Source organism: Microplitis mediator, chromosome 11 (genome assembly GCF_029852145.1).
Source record: "Microplitis mediator isolate UGA2020A chromosome 11, iyMicMedi2.1, whole genome shotgun sequence".
Classification (NCBI taxonomy): Eukaryota; Metazoa; Arthropoda; class Insecta; order Hymenoptera; family Braconidae; genus Microplitis; species Microplitis mediator.
This window is the reverse complement of record NC_079979.1, coordinates 16,629,375-16,645,819: the sequence shown is the minus strand read 5'-3', so window position 1 is coordinate 16,645,819 and position 16,445 is coordinate 16,629,375. Positions and strand designations below refer to the sequence as shown.

The window sequence follows — 16,445 nt, the reverse complement described above, 5'->3', positions numbered from 1 at the left end:
AGTGGCTACAAATGCTACTTCTATTTTATATAGTTATCATTGTAAAAAATTTTTTCAAATTTCCTAGGCAAGTTTCTTATTCTGAAGAAGGCCTTAAGGGGGGGGGGGGGGGGGTAAAAATTATTTTTTTAAAATTTTTTTTCTGAATGAACAATATGTCGAGAATATTGTGTACAAATTTTAAATCAATCCGAGTAAAACTAACGGAGTTACAGCGTTTCAAATGACCGGCCGTAATACCTGATTTTTATACCTGCCCGACCTGCCCCTACATATCCCTAGTAGAAATCAGCTGCAATTTTCTTTGTTCTTCCAAATCCCTTTCTCCGGCTGTGTGTTTTTCAAAGGATGTAAACTGATGACTCAATATAAGTATAAAAATTCATATTATTTTATTGATAGTTTATTTCAAATGTTCACGAATAAAAACTTTAAATGGATTTTCCCGAAAACGTTATTTTTAAAGTCCGTGAACATCATAACTCAAAATGTACTGAACCGATCCTTTTGAAAATTTGAACATTACTTCTTCACGTAAATCAACAGGTAACCACGAAGAGTTTTTTTTTTGTTTTTCATTTTTTTCTATTTTTTAATAACAAATTAACCGCGATTTTTTGAGCTAAAATCGCGTTTTTCACTTCCAAGTGCTGCAAAAAATCGAAAAAAAAAAAAAAAAATTCGCGGTTACCTCGAGAAATACATCAACTTTAAAATGCATATCAGTTTTTTTTCCCGATGATCCGGTAACGAGTTATGATGTTCACCGCAAAACGATTTTTTTCGAGGCGCCTCCGGATATTCAACGTCACCGGCTTATTAATCAATATTATTCCGTTGAAAATTTTTTCTGATGTTCTTAAAAAGTTGTACAATAATATGTGATTAAGTTTAATGAAATTATATTACTCATCTTGCCGAGAAAAAATCACAAAAATATGCTTTTTTTTCGCCTTTAAACCCCTCCCCCCCCGCCCCTTAAGTAAGTATTTGGTTCCGTAACACAATATCCAACGACAAAATGTTCGCGACATATGATCCAAGTGACGGAATACCCTCTTATTCCCTTCATCGCCTTACATGTGAATAAATAGAACATTCACGCTTTTGATTTTTATGTTGGCCGTTGGTGTGTTTGAAGTTGAAGAATGGAATGGAACAAAAGCGCTCAGTAACTGATGACGAATGGATGTAAAAATGTAAGATAATCTATATATTAATCAGTGAGCCTAAAGTAATTAAGTAATTTAGTGCAAAAGTTAAAAATTTAAGATTTTTCGATATCAAGCGATGAATAAAACTTATTAGTTAAATAAATAATAAGGTATCATCTAAAATCCTCTAATAATTTTTCGTTGGTTACGTCGTTTTTATAGTTTTTCTCTTGCACCACAGCAACTGTTGAGTCAGGGAATCCCTCAGAGCGCGACCAACTAACTAAGATTAAATTTCCTTAATTTATATTTATTAATTTTCATATTGATTACAGTGTTCAAGATAATTGTTGAAGATTATTTTAATTTATAAGAATAATATCAGCATTCAAAACTGCGTAGTAAAGATGGGAGGCGAAATGGTTTTTAGTCATATAGATAAACCAATTGAAGATTTAACAAGTTACGAAAATTTAGTCAAGAATATGGAGGATGACTGTAAGAAAACGTTGATTCCAATCATAAATAATCCGATTACATTGTGGAGTGAAAACGAAAGTATTAAAAGAAACTTGCGATATGAAAAAAAGCTAGGCAATGATGATGATTATTTAATTGGGATTGATTTGGGAAGATCATTAAGAAATCCAGATAATCACTATTTTATTTTATTTCCAAAAAATCCAAACTTATTTAAAGTCGTATCACACATGCATGCTAGAGGACTTATTTCAGTAGAAGAGTATAACAGCAAAGAGTGGATTCATCCCTGGTTAATTAAATTTGTGGTAGCTTTTCCAGGAGTTTTTGAATTATATTATGGAGATGGTTATTCTGGATATGCAGACGTTGGTGAAACAAAGTACTCTAAAGGAAGAGATTATCCCGTGGAAAGAGGATATACAGAGTCTTGGGAATAACCCATCAACTATCCACGTATCGTAGGTTGTAATTTACCCTACAGTCTTATTTACGACAACTTGAACAATGAATAACTCCTTAAAAATTTATATATTCATATTTACTTATATCATTACCATCAGTTTATTCTTAAAATGTATAGTTTTTTTTTTATTGAAATGAAACATTTCTATAGCGAGGAATTAATCTGTTTTTACATGTCATAAATTTAAATATACTAATTTTATTAATTCTTATTAAAATTATAAGATATAAAAAATGATGTATACATATTGAGCATTTAAATTTATAATAAAATTAATCGAGTTTAAAAGTTATTATCCCCTCAAATTTATTTTTTGCTCAAACCGTATAACTATTTAGTTGTTAATATATATATATATTAATTATATACATATTTTATCACCAACAATGAAACTGGTAATAGCTGAACAAACAATGAGGTATGTACTTACATAAATAAATAATTTGTTATATATATAAATTTATTTATTTAAAGGCATTCTCAGACAGTGCCCCTACTTTTTAAAAAGTTTTAATAACTTTAAACTATCGTAACCGTATCAAAATTGTATCAATTAATTAAAAAAAAAAATTAAAGCATTAATTGAAAAAAGGACAACGTCCTTGTGAAAATATTTCTCTGAAAAAATTTATAATATCTCTGATGGTATTAGAAAAAAAAGTTATGAAACTTTTTTTTCTCTGAAAAATTCTGAAACAGTATAAATAATTCTGAAAAATATTTCATCAGTCATAAAATCTCTTATTTTTATATTGTTATCATAGATAATGACCTCGTGTTATCAAAGTCTTAAAAAAATACTAAATCAATGAAACAGGTCAATTAAAACATTTTTTTAGAGGCGGTACTCATTCTTCTTGGCTGATGCTAGTCGTCTGCAAATCGGACAACTAAATTATTTACTCGAAAATAATATAAATACGAATTCACTAGTATTATGGATTTCTTGATCAATTTAACCAGAAATCGATGATTTGTAAATAATTCACAAACTTGACCTAGAAAAAAAAAACTTTTTATTAGATAATTTAAAACCTAAAGCGTATAATTAAAATGTTTCTGACAGATTTATCGCACGGTTTCTTAAATATTCATTTTTTAATATTGTGATTAGTCATCTGTCTTCGTTTTTAAACGGACACTTTCTCCTGTTCCCGCTGATCGAGAAAAAATGGCGGCATAGTAGGCGCGAAATTTGAACTATTGATCGAGAGACCAATTTAATAAATACAAATAAAATTAAATTATAGTAAATAAGTAACATATGGGATGATATTTATGATCAAGTATATTTAATTAGTATTTTTTTTAAGTAATACTTATAAATTATGAGTTTATTTTGAACAAATATACGTTTATTATATGCTAATGATTTAGGAGCTGCTGTAAATAAGTGTGTAACATTTAATACAATGACGCATATTTTTAAAATTAAAAATAAGCATTTTTATAGATATTTATTAAAAAAATTAAAAAATCGAGATACCTTTCTTACTTACAACTGGCAGGTGTCACCAACAAACTTGACAGCGAACAATAATTCGGTCATACAATTTTGCTATACGAGTGCAAAAACCACGTGAATTAAACTGCAAATTATTTTAATTAAATAAAATTTCTGGTAAATTATTTTTTCTATTATTAATTACAAATTTTTAAAATAAAAAAATTATCTGTATTCTATTGATTTATATATATATTTAATATATTTTTATTGTAATGACAGTATTTATAAAATTAAACCGCAGCAATTTATTAGTTAGATCAGTTGAATATTTAATAGTTGATTATTATAATTATTAAATTATTATTATTAATTAAAAATGAATAATACCCAACTATTTTATTTGATTATTTTTTAAATAAAATCAAAAGAATACAGATAAACTTGAGATTGAAACTTGATGATAATTTTTTTTTCTGTTTTATAGAATTCAATTGTTATCATTGTTCAAGTGTTATATTCACTTCTACTCTTGAGGACTTCTTTGTTGATGTGATTTGATCAATTGAGGTAATTTTGTCTTATATTAATTATAATTAAAGAATCAAGAATCAAATATAAAATAAAATATCTAACGTTTCGTCGAATTATTTGAAAATCTTTATATTAAAAAATATTCTATCAACATTTATTGTAAAAAAAGAAAAATAAAACTAATAAAAGTTATAACGGAAAATAAAAAAAATCGGTCTGTCAGTTGACCCTGCGGGCCAGCCCCAAAACTTCCCGCTGTTTTCGAGCTCGTTAAGCTCGAAAACATTATTGTGAATACATTTTCGAGCTCTTCGAGCTCGCAAATACTTTTGTACGCCATTGTTTTGTAAAAAACCATTTTTTAGCATTTCTTTCTTCCACGATATCTCGCGAACGAATTAACCGATTTTGATGGTTGAGGTGGCAATCGACGCGTTTTATCAAGTTCTAAAGCTGGTCGAATTTTGAAATTGATTTATTCAGCCGTTTTTGAGAAATTTCAAAAAAACCAAGGAAAAAATTTTTTTTGAATTCTTTCGTCAACGGTTTCTCTTGAACGAATGAACCGATTTTGATGGTTGAGGTGGCATTCGACGCGGCTTATAGAGTTTTAGAGCTAATTAGATTTTGGAATCAATCCATCGAGCAAATTGGAAGTTATCCAAATAAAACATTTTTGAAAAAATTTTATTTTTGAAATATCTCTGAACGCACCCTACCGATTAAGTTCAAATTTCTACGGCCTCAAGACATTAACAAGCCGCGTCGAATGACACCTCAACGATCAAAATCGGTTCATCCGTTCAAGAGTTATGAATATTTACATACATACATACGTACGTACGTACGTACGTACGTACACACATACATACACTCGGACATCATCGTGAAATTAGTCAGGATAGCTTCCTAGGACCTCGAAACGTCGACATCTGATGGAAATTCGATTTTCGTAAATCGGACCGAAACCAATAACTTCCCGAATTTTTGAAAATTTACAATTTTCTTAGCGGGAAGTTAAAAATTAAAAATGATACTTTTCTGTTGAAAATTAATGAGTGTGAATGTAGCAGACATCAGACAAATATAAAATTATTAATTAATCAACTAAATAATTAATAAAATAGAATTTTTTAAAAATGCGCATTTGAAAAATTTTAAAATTAATAAGTGCATTTTCTTAAAATTTTGTTTTTTAAATTATTTACTCTATTTATTTATAATTTTAAATCTGTCTGATGTCTGCTACATTCACACTCATGAAAATTAATCAAATTTATAATAAATACCGTTAAATGCAACAGTTCTTAAAATTTGATGTGCAATTACAATTTTTGAATAAACTATTATTGTATCAATTATTTTAAGTCTTTAAGAGTATAGTCGTCCCGGTGAAGAAGTCGTCCTAAAATGGATAGTGGGGGTATAGGAAATACATGCTAACTAATAGTAGTTGGAGGTCGACTTTTTCACCTGGACTACTATATTTTCAAAGCTATTAAAAATTCAAAATCACCGAATTTCACTCCGCAGGGGAGTTTTCACGGAGTAGATAATTTTTTATTAATTTAATCTCTCCGGAGCGGAGTTTTGTAAATACTATTAATAAAAAATAACTCCACTCAATAAAATGGAAGTAAAAACTCGCGTATCACATAATCGATCAGCTGATACGCACACACATATTTAGACACACACGCGCACTCGCACACATTTTTTAGCAGTTTAATGTAATTAATATAAATTTATTTAAGTATTGTCACGATATTTAAATATCGCGGCATCTTCGCATTAGGTCGGAGAGGGGCAAGAGATGGCAGCACATGCTGCCCAACACGTCTCGAATATTATTATTATTATTATTTATGTATTATCTTATTTTATTTACTGTGTTTCTATTATTTGTTTAATTTCCTAGGCAAAAGTTGCGTCCAACTCAGTAAAATTTACTGAATTTTATGAACGGTCAAATGGATTTTATAGCCGCGGGGATAAATAATTGCGTATTTATTTATTTGATTATTATTATTATTATTATTTCGGTTGGTTGACGCATGCGCGGCAACGCAACAGTTGGCCTCAGTAAATTTATTTATTATAAATAAATTTACGGGTTTTATAAATAAATCAAAGCGAGATTTACCTGTAAAATACATTCATAATTTGCTCTGAAATGTGGGAATGGTCATTTAATGTCGGGAATGGACAAATTGCACCAAAAACAAGTCACGCATCATGTTGGTGTCGATGAGTAAATTAACATGCGACAGGTATATTGCTCCATTGGTTAAAGTGAGAAAAATTATAAGATGGCGTCGGCCGAAGTGCCGGCGTGAGACTCACGTGCTGCCATGGTCAGACGTGGATAATCTCTTGTGAGAGCAAGGTGTGTTGCTGGTGCCACAAAATAAATTTCTTTGTTGAGACGTCATTTAAATTTGTTGGAATTTATAGAGTATTCGCCCGTGGGCATTAAAATTGTGTTGATTTTGAAATAATTATTGTTATAATAATAACAATACCAATGGAACCGGTCAGCATTGTTTACTACAACGACGACTGTAAGTACCTTTGTGCTAACTACATTGGCGTGTAATTTGTCCCGCGTTGGTGGCCATTCGCATATCTCACGTGTGAGTGAGAGAGAGCGTAATACCTATTCTAAATTTCAATATATGGGGCATTCCATGCCAAATCACCGAGGTTTCGGCCCGACCCCCTTCGATTTCGCTGAAAATTTTTTATCATTTTCTACCCTACCAAAGACATTTTCCTGAATTTTTTCAGATTTTTTTACCCAACCCAAAAAAAGTTAAGAATTTTTGAAAAAAAACGTTCTTTTTTTTTCCAATTGCTGTAACTTTGACACAAATTGACCTTTTGGCACTTTTTTTTTTTTTGAAAAATTTGGTTTTTAATTGTAGTTTTCAGAAAAAAATACAAAAAAATTTTCGGAAGTCACGATATATAAAATATTTCAGTTTTTTCAATAAAACCGTAATTTTTTCGGTCGGAAACCTTCGATTCTCAATTTTTTTGTCTCAAAAAAAACTTCAACCAAGACAGTATTTAACCCCGCTATTCCCATTTTGTGCCGACTTTCCTTTATATTTTTTTTTTTTTCGATTAAAAATAAAAAAATTTTTTAATTAGGCTTGTTTTTTTATGACTTAGCGCTGAAATTTTTTTGGGTTGTTTTTAGCCGTATAGACAATTTTAGATCAAATTGAACGGAATATAGTGTAGTACCGTATATCTCAACTGGTATAGTACTCGGCACGATACCGATATGGTCTAGGTTTGATTCTCAGTTCGGGCTATCGATATTTTTCTGAGTTTATCTATAAATTGTCTTATTGAGAAGGTTAGTTGTAAGTTTAGGTTTCACTATATTTAAAAATTGGGAATTTTCTTCCGAAAAAATCAATCCTTGCCCCTAATACACTTTACGGTTGTTTTTGTCCAATTTTATTCAACTTCTGAGCTTTTCAAAACAATCCAAAAAAATTTCAGCGCAAAGTCATAAAAAACAAGCCTAATTAAGAAATTTTTCTATTTTTAATCGAAAAAAAAAAATATAAAGGAAAGTCGGCACAAAATGGGAATAGCGGGGTTAAATACTGTCTTGGTTGAAGTTTTTTTTGAGACAAAAAAATTGAGAATCGAAGGTTTCCGACCGAAAAAATTACGGTTTTATTTAAAAAACTGAAATATTTTATATATCGTGACTTCCGAAAATTTTTTTGTATTTTTTTCTGAAAACTACAATTAAAAACCAAATTTTTCAAAAAAAAAAAAGTGCCAAAAGGTCAATTTGTGTCAAAGTTACAGCAATTGGAAAAAAAAAGAACGTTTTTTTTTCAAAAATTCTTAACTTTTTTTGGGTTGGGTAAAAAAATCTGAAAAAATTCAGGAAAATGTCTTTGGTAGGGTAGAAAATGATAAAAAATTTTCAGCGAAATCGAAGGGGGTCGGGCCGAAACCTCGGTGATTTGGCATGGAATGCCCCATATTCATGATGAATTGACGTGGACTCCATTATTCTCTACAGAACGTCTTTCTATGGTCGGCTGGAATTTGCTAAATTCCTCCCACGCCAACTTGTTCCAAGGAGTTGAGGAACTTTCCAATGCAGTAGGATTCTGGTTGCGCACGATATCCCGGAACTGGTTTTGTGTAGAGCCATGAGATGACCATTCTTGTGCGACTTACCGGAAACGAAGATCGTCTGGAGCTGCATCGGAAAACAAAGAGGAAGCCAGGCCTGGAATTTTTCGTACCGGGTCACCGATCAAGGTTGAAGACTTCCCGGATCCAGTTCGGCCGAATGCAAAAATGACTGGCGTTACTTCGGTCCGAAGCTTGGTATTGGAAGCTTCAATGGTTGTTCGTATGAAGTTTACGGAGGTATAATAGTCTTCGACAAAAACGTTAAGCGGCAGAAACGCTCTACTATACACATAAATATATTTAAATACGTGCACGACAAATAAAAGGCTTGAGATGAATTTGATGATAAGTGAAAGTATTTTGCGAACTTGAAAATATTTCTTTCTTTTTTCTTTTATGAAAATATGTAAATAATTATTTTTCATTTGAAAGGACAAAATTATATATTAAAGTAGTAACTAACCAGTTAATGTGTGGCGTAGTAGTCTCTCATTGTACAGACGCCATGGCAAACGAAGTCACATCCTTCTCCATCGCATTTGAATGATCCATTGATATGAGATAACCAGACATGGGATGGAATTACCCATGTCTTGAAAAGTTTATCGCATGCCTTCCACTTCCAAAGCGCTGTTGATCTTCCGTGCCAACCGATGTGATCCGCGAAATTGGTGTTCGCGTACAGATTTGCGTCGTTGACAGCAAACGATAGCGTTGATGTGTCATTGATCCTTGCTCGTTGCGGTCATCTAATTTTAACATACGCAGCAACAAACTTGTTTTTCTTGCATCGCTGTCATCGTCATCACTTGAACTCCTTGACGGTAAAACAGCGGGTCTACGGCCACCCCTGTTATCTCTGTGAAACTTATAGATGATACTATCCCGAACGTTAGCTCGTGACCTCAGGGCGTACCTAGGACGCTGAGCATTTTCTGGAGATTCCGACGAGCAACTAGGTACTGGTGGAGCTGGAGATGCAATAGCCGACTCATCAGCACCAGAAATCTCACTGTCAGGTGAGGCTAAAGAAGAAAACGTCACATCCGGAAAATCATCTTGTGACGAAGCTCGTGGCGAATTAGACTGATTTGTACTAGTCGATTCTCGAGCTGATTCTGACTGCCGATTTTCTTCTTCAGGCTGTTGTTGTTCGACTGGAGCTGCATCCGCTTGTACATCTTGAGGTGGAGTTGGTGCTCTAGGTGGTGTCACAATAGATTGGCGGTGCTCCCTTTGCTGATTCTCCAATTGGGCTCGTGTATTTCTGCATCGTGTCGGGTTTGAAGTTGGTTGAACGCAGCAAGGAGATTGTTAATCTGAGCATCCTATCGAACTGTAAGATCGACGATCTTAGCCTCGTAATTAACTTTGAGGTTGTTGATATCAGCATGATGTAAATCTCAGTTCGTTGATTACAGCACGGTTTTTGTCGACATCAGCATTGAGTCGGTCAAATTTATTGATGCTCAAGTCCCTCGTCTGTTAAATGAGCTCTTCAAATGTATCACGGGGCATTGCTGGAACGGCGGCATCGACTGCAATTGCTGGAACTTGCAGTAAGTTCCTCGATGGAGATGCTTCACCTGGCCGCTGTCTTCTGTGCGGTATTGGAGAAATTAATTGCCTTGAACCGCCAGGTCGCCAATTGTCCGGCCGCAAGTCTTTGAACCCGTGCAGTAAGTTAATCGTCGAATAGACATTATTTTTTATGTAAGGACGCTTGATACACGCCAACAGAAATGCGACTGTCTTATCCGGAAAAACCACATCGATTTCCAGCCAGACTGGATCAGCCGATGAGTCCTTTCCCAAATACATCATGAAGGACGTCGTCATCGACGAAATCCACTTGGTTGCGAGAGATGGTTGATGAGCATCTCCCTGATCACGTTCTGGCTCTTATAATCTAGGAATATCAAGATCCCACATAATACTAACGGGTATAGAATATATTCATGATGAATTAACGTGGACTCCATTATCCTCTACAAAACGTCTTTCTATGGTCGGCTGGAATTTGCTAAATTCCTCCCACGCCAACTTGTTCCAAGGAGTTGAGGAACTTTCCAATGCAGTAGGATTCTGGTTGCGCACGATATCCCGGAACTGGTTTTGTGTAGAGCCATGAGATGACCATTCTTGTGCGACTTACCGGAAACGAAGATCATCTGGAGCTGCATCGGAAAACAAAGAGGAAGCCAGGCCTGGAATTTTTCGTGCCGGGTCACCGATCAAGGTTGAAGACTTGCCGGATCCAGTTCGGCCGAATGCAAAAATGACTGGCGTTACTTCGGTCCGAAGCTTGGTATTGGAAGCTTCAATGGTTGTTCGTATGAAGTTTACGGAGGTATAATAGTCTTCGACAAAAACGTTAACCGTAATTTCCAGATTAGAATACGCTAACTTATTTCCGGTTATCGTCAGATCGGACTGTTGAGTAGCTGCAGAAACGCTCTGCTATTCTTGAACTATGACGTTCATCTTGCTACTATTCATATATAACAGAACAAATCATATATCTATAAACATTTAATTATGAGTGTAAATATAAATACATATATATATATGTATACATTTGTATATATATGCACATTCAGCGACGAACTTCTAGGATTAGATTAATATAATCACTGCTTAATTCGCCATATACCAAAGGGTGAAATTTTATGAACCATAACTCATTATCCGAAGATAAGAAGAGGAGTGATTTAAAAATAAATTTGAGGGGTGAGAGACGTTTTATCCAAGTATATGACAGTTGAAGCTCTTCAGGTGTGTCTATCCTATAACTCAACTAAGACGTCTTGTTGGGAAGTACATGTTGGCATTGTCATAAATTGAGTCAAGCATATGGACGACTCACTGCGAGAGGCGCGATTTGTACAGTACAATTTCGCAGCGTGAAGCCCAACTACCGCATAACTTCCCTTCTAGAAAACCACATTGAGATTAAAAAACCGAAGACTTTTTGTCATTTAAAAATTTCAAATCAACTGTCATTGAGTTGAGTTTACATCTTGTCAACTGCAGCTGTAACTTATAAAATCAACTAATAAAACAGAAGTAATTTTTATAAAATAAATTAATTAAATGAATAATTGATGACATTATTAATTTTTGATTATCGTTTTAATTTATTCCAGACCTGTGGATTGAAGCTGATGCTCAGGTGACCAGTAACTGCCGACGAATTTCTCCTGTTGCCAGAAATTGTTTTGTCACAAGACTACAAACCCAGTAGTGCAATTAACAAGAAAAAAAACTGCTCTGGAATTACTGGTGGGGATTCAGCCTCTGGTATTTTGTCAGCCGTCAAATCCTCTATTGCCGTTGGAAAATCTTCTGTATGAGGCACCATCGGGTTCGAATCTATGGCATCAAGTCACAGTGGATATTTCATTTAAACAAAAAGTCATTGATTGACAAGTATATTAACTGTTTTATTTTTTAAATTAATTATTATTATAAGTTTAGTTTAAATTCGTTTTTTTACATATGATCATATATTTATACTATATAATTTTTGATTATGAAATAATTATATCCGCGATGGTCACAAGGAGCCTAGACTTCATGGCCAAAAACCAATAAGTAAATTAAGAGAAAAAAAAAAATTAATAGCTTTCAGCTAACGCTCTAGTAAAGTCGAATAAAAAATTACCAGACCTTAAATTGTTAAAAGTTGAGCTTGATCGGTCGGTAGGGACATTTAAAAAAAATTTTTTTTTTAGATAAGTTGTAATGTAGTCGATGGATTGATTGCAAAATCTAAAGTTCTTGATCTACAAAACTTTTTAACGATCAGAACGTTTATAGATTAAAATATATTTTTTTTTAATTTTCACTTAGGGGAGATCTTTTGTCTCAATCTTAATTTTTTTTGTCGCCATGTGTGTAAAATATTTGAGGTGCCAAACCGCGTGAAAATTATATATTTCAAATATCATGTACTTAACGATTCGTTGATGCGTAAATACATATTTAAATAATTATTGAAAGTACAACTCAAAGTTTTGTTAGAATTTAATTAAAAGTATTGTAAACTATAATATAATTTTTATGAAACTGAAGTTAACTGACGTCTACTAATATTTTAATGTTTCAAAAAACGATACATTTAAAAAAATTTCACCTGGAATTTTTTAAATTTTCTACACGTGCATTTTTTTTTTTTTTTAAATTGTTTGTTGAAAAAAAAATTCAAAATTTATTAATTGTCTGTTAACTTCAGGATCATAAATTTCTTCTGTAAAAATTTAATTTATTTATTTACAAAAAAAAAATTATCTATTGTCTACTTTCATTATCATTAGAATTTTTACCAGTTCGAGTTTTTTCGTTCATTTACTAAATGTATGATGAAAGCAGAAATGATTTGATATATTAAATTTATCAGCGATGCTAAAAGTAACAGACACCTGAAAATTTTTTTTAAAATCATGATACAATTTTTTTTAAATTGACGCATTTTTTAAATATTTTCCTTAGTATTTATACTGTTTATTAAAAGTAAAAAAATTTTTAAATGTCTTTTACTTTTAGCATCATAATTTAGTCGAGGAGAAAAATAGTATACACTCCTCGGGAAGTAAATAAGAAAGCCTCAGATCACATGTTTGCTGACCTCGGCTTCGCCTCGGCCAACAATTACATGTGATCTGAGACATTTCTTACTTTACTTCCCTAGGTGTGTAATATACTATTATTATAAATACAAGCAAAAATAACTTTTATATAAATATCATGTAAAAACTAATTTAATTTTTATGAAACTGAAGTTAACTGACGTCTACTAATATTTTAATGTTTCAAAAAACGATACATATAAAAAAATTTCACCTGGAATTTTTTTAATTTTCTACACGTGCATTTTTTTTTTTTTAAATTGTTTGTTGAAATAAAAATTCAAAAATTATTTATTGTCTGTTAACTTCAGGATCATAAATTTCTTCTGTAAAAATTTAATTTATTTGTTTAAAAAAAAAAATTATCTATTGTCTACTTTCATTATCATTAGAATTTTTACCAGTTCGAGTTTTTTTGTTCATTTACTAAATGTATGATGAAAGCAGAAATGATTTGATTTATTAAATTTATCAGCGATGCTAAAAGTAACAGACATCTGAAAATTTTTTTTAAAATCATGATACAATTTTTTTAAATTGACGCATTTTCAAAATATTTTCTTCAGTATTTTATATTGTTTATTTATATTCATATTGTTTATTAAAAGTAAAAAAATTTTTAAATGTCTTTTACTTTTAGCATCATAATTTATTAGTATAATAAATAAATTGGCCTCTTCTTATAATTATATATCTATATAAATATTAAATGACAATAATATTCAACAACTCTTATATTGGTTGTAAATTTAAATATTATATTTTGTACTTTTATTATAAATACAACCAAATAATTTTTATATAAATATCATGTAAAAACTAATTTGATTTTTATAATAAAATTGTTCTGCTTATAGAGTAAGAGCACTAGAACCCAGCCTCAAACTAGTAGGCAGCCACTTCATGTTAAATTATATCTATATATATTTCTAGCCAATTTCAAAGTATATGACCGGCTGGCTACTGGTTAGAGCTAGGTACTGGTACTCTTACTCTACTTGTAATTTATATTTAGTTGTAAATGATAACTTTATGTACACATTAATATGAAATTATTAAATGTAAAAAATTTTAATTGATGTTATATAAAGTTGTCATATTTTTTTATTAAACGTTTCAATTCAAGGCCTTGCGTTTCAATTCAGACGCCTTGCGTTGAAAAAAAAAAATACAAAATAAATAAATCGTTCAATTAATCATAAACTTTTTAGCGCTCAATAAGGAAAAAGTTTTAAATCGATACATGGTATATTTTTTAACAGCTTTAGAAAGATTGTTGCTCAAATAAAATGGATCTTGGACAGCCACCACTGAGTCCAACCGTAAGCTTTCAGCTTTTTTATTTTTATTAACGTAATTTTTGTAAGGCTCCATTTTATCAGGCAGATCTTTAAGATTTTCCGAGATAAAAAAATTAATTTTTTCAATCAGGCGACTCAGAAGTGAACAAAATATATTATTTCTATAATTAAAGCCCGCGCACATTATGAAAAATCCCCGTAATAAATCTTTGAAATTATAAATATTACTAATATCCGGTAGGGTAAAATCTTTGGAGGCTCCTGTCTTCCAACCACCGATTCTTTGAGACTTTCCTTCAAGTTTTATCAACTCTGCAACATTTGGTAATATAAACTTTGTTTGTAAATAATAAATAAACATCCAAGCGACAGAATAATTATGTATTCCGCTTTTGCCATTAAGATTGCACATATTCATCCAGTCTTTTATAAATAAAATTAGTTTTCTACATAGAGGATATTTATCGACGTACGTTCTAAAGTAAAAAATAATGATTATTAATTAGTATTCAAATCAAACTGTAAAATTTATATAATTTATTACATTTACTTACTTAATCATTTTAGAATTTTCAACACTACACCCATTTACGAACGATATATCACAATCAATGCCTGTAAGTTTATGAGTTATTTTGATAATTGGAACTCGGGAATCCAAAACTGTTCTATTGATGGTTCCACGGCTTTCCTTAATTTCTGTTACTATTTTTCAAGTGCAGGGGGTCGCCCTCGACGCGCCTGAGCAGTTGTCGCCCTATAACTTCATAATTTCATATTTTTTTCTAAGATTTTGTGGCCAGAATCGGCATTTCGGCGCATTTTCGAGGCCTATAGCTCTTCTGCTAAGACTTCACGGCTTCCTTTACCTGCTATTGTCATTTTTTTAGTACAGGGGATTGTCAATTAGTTTAAAAGATATCGATGACGAAGAGTGGGGATTCTACGGTTTCCGTGGCGCGGCTAAATGACCGCGAATTCTTGTAGAACTCGACGAAACAAGACTTTCTTAAAGAATACAATTTTTCGATATGTCGCTTACTTTTTGAGAAAAATGAATTTCGAGAAAAATGCGATTTTTTCAAAAAAGTGAAATGTTTCATAGATTTTAATATCTTCAATTTTTTTAATTTTTTTCCGGAAAGAGCATTTGAAGACAAAAATTTTAAAGAAAAAAAAAACGTCTGAATTAGTCCATTTTTAAAGAAATTATAGCTATTTGAAAAATAGTATATTACACACCTAGGGCAGTAAAGTAAGAAATGTCTCAGATCACATGTAATTGTTGGCCAAGGCGAAGCCGAGGCTTTCTTATGTACTGCCCAAGGAGTGTATACTATTTTTCTCCTCGACGGAGGCGGAAAGCGGCAACTTCTTTTTGCACAGCGAGACGAAAGTTGACGCTTTCCGCCCGGAGGCGAGAAAAAGTCTTATTTTGTCGAGTTCTACAAGAACTCGCGATCTTTTGGTGGCGTCACGGTAACCGTAGACTTCCCCAAAGTTAAACATTTGACATTTTATATCATTTCCCCCAGATAAATCATGATATAATGCAGTATAAGGTATTTGAGTGTGAAAAGCTCATAAAAATCAATGGCATCCAGAAGTATTTTCGAGCTCAAGGAGCTCGAAAACAGCGGGAAGTTTTGGGGTTTGCCCGCAGTCTCAACCGATGCCCAGTTTTTTTGTTTAATTGACTTGAAAAAAAAATCCGAAAATTCTTAATCGTCTACTGACTGGCTACGTAACAAATCACCCGACGACGATTCACCCGCGACATTTCACCCGAGGACCAATTCACCCGCGACATTTTATCCGAGGACCATTTCACCCGTGACATTGCACCCGAGGACCAGTTCACCCACGACATCTTTTCAACAATTAAATTTACGTATGATAATGGAACTGATAAGGTAAATATCAGGTAAACAATATATATAATGCTGTAATTATACAGTTGAAAATATATTTATTTGTATTTTACTTACATAATATATCTCGAGAAATTGGTGACGATGGCTCATATGCCATAGGGTCTCGTGCCAGTTTATATTTGTGGGCCGTTTTAGGCATGAAAATCTATGATCGTTTTCTTCATTTCATTTCATTGTTAGCAACAGTAAATATTTATTTCATTTTGTTTAAAATATTAATTTTTTAGCACGTTAGACAGGGGCCGAAGGCCTATTATAGGATCCCATCCCATGGTCCCATGGGAGATGGGAAACGACAACATTCAAAAACAGTGGGAATTTTCGGTTGATTTTA

General features: G+C 32.1%; 1 long non-coding RNA gene across 1 annotated transcript; it reads left to right on the top strand.

Moving 5' to 3' along the window:
• Positions 1-6,372: 6,372 nt before the first annotated feature.
• On the top strand, positions 6,373-14,568 carry LOC130677647 (uncharacterized). The gene is made up of 3 exons (XR_008991679.1): positions 6,373-6,639; positions 8,130-11,314; positions 11,395-14,568. It is a non-coding gene; the product is annotated as an uncharacterized LOC130677647 (long non-coding RNA).
• Positions 14,569-16,445: the final 1,877 nt, after the last annotated feature.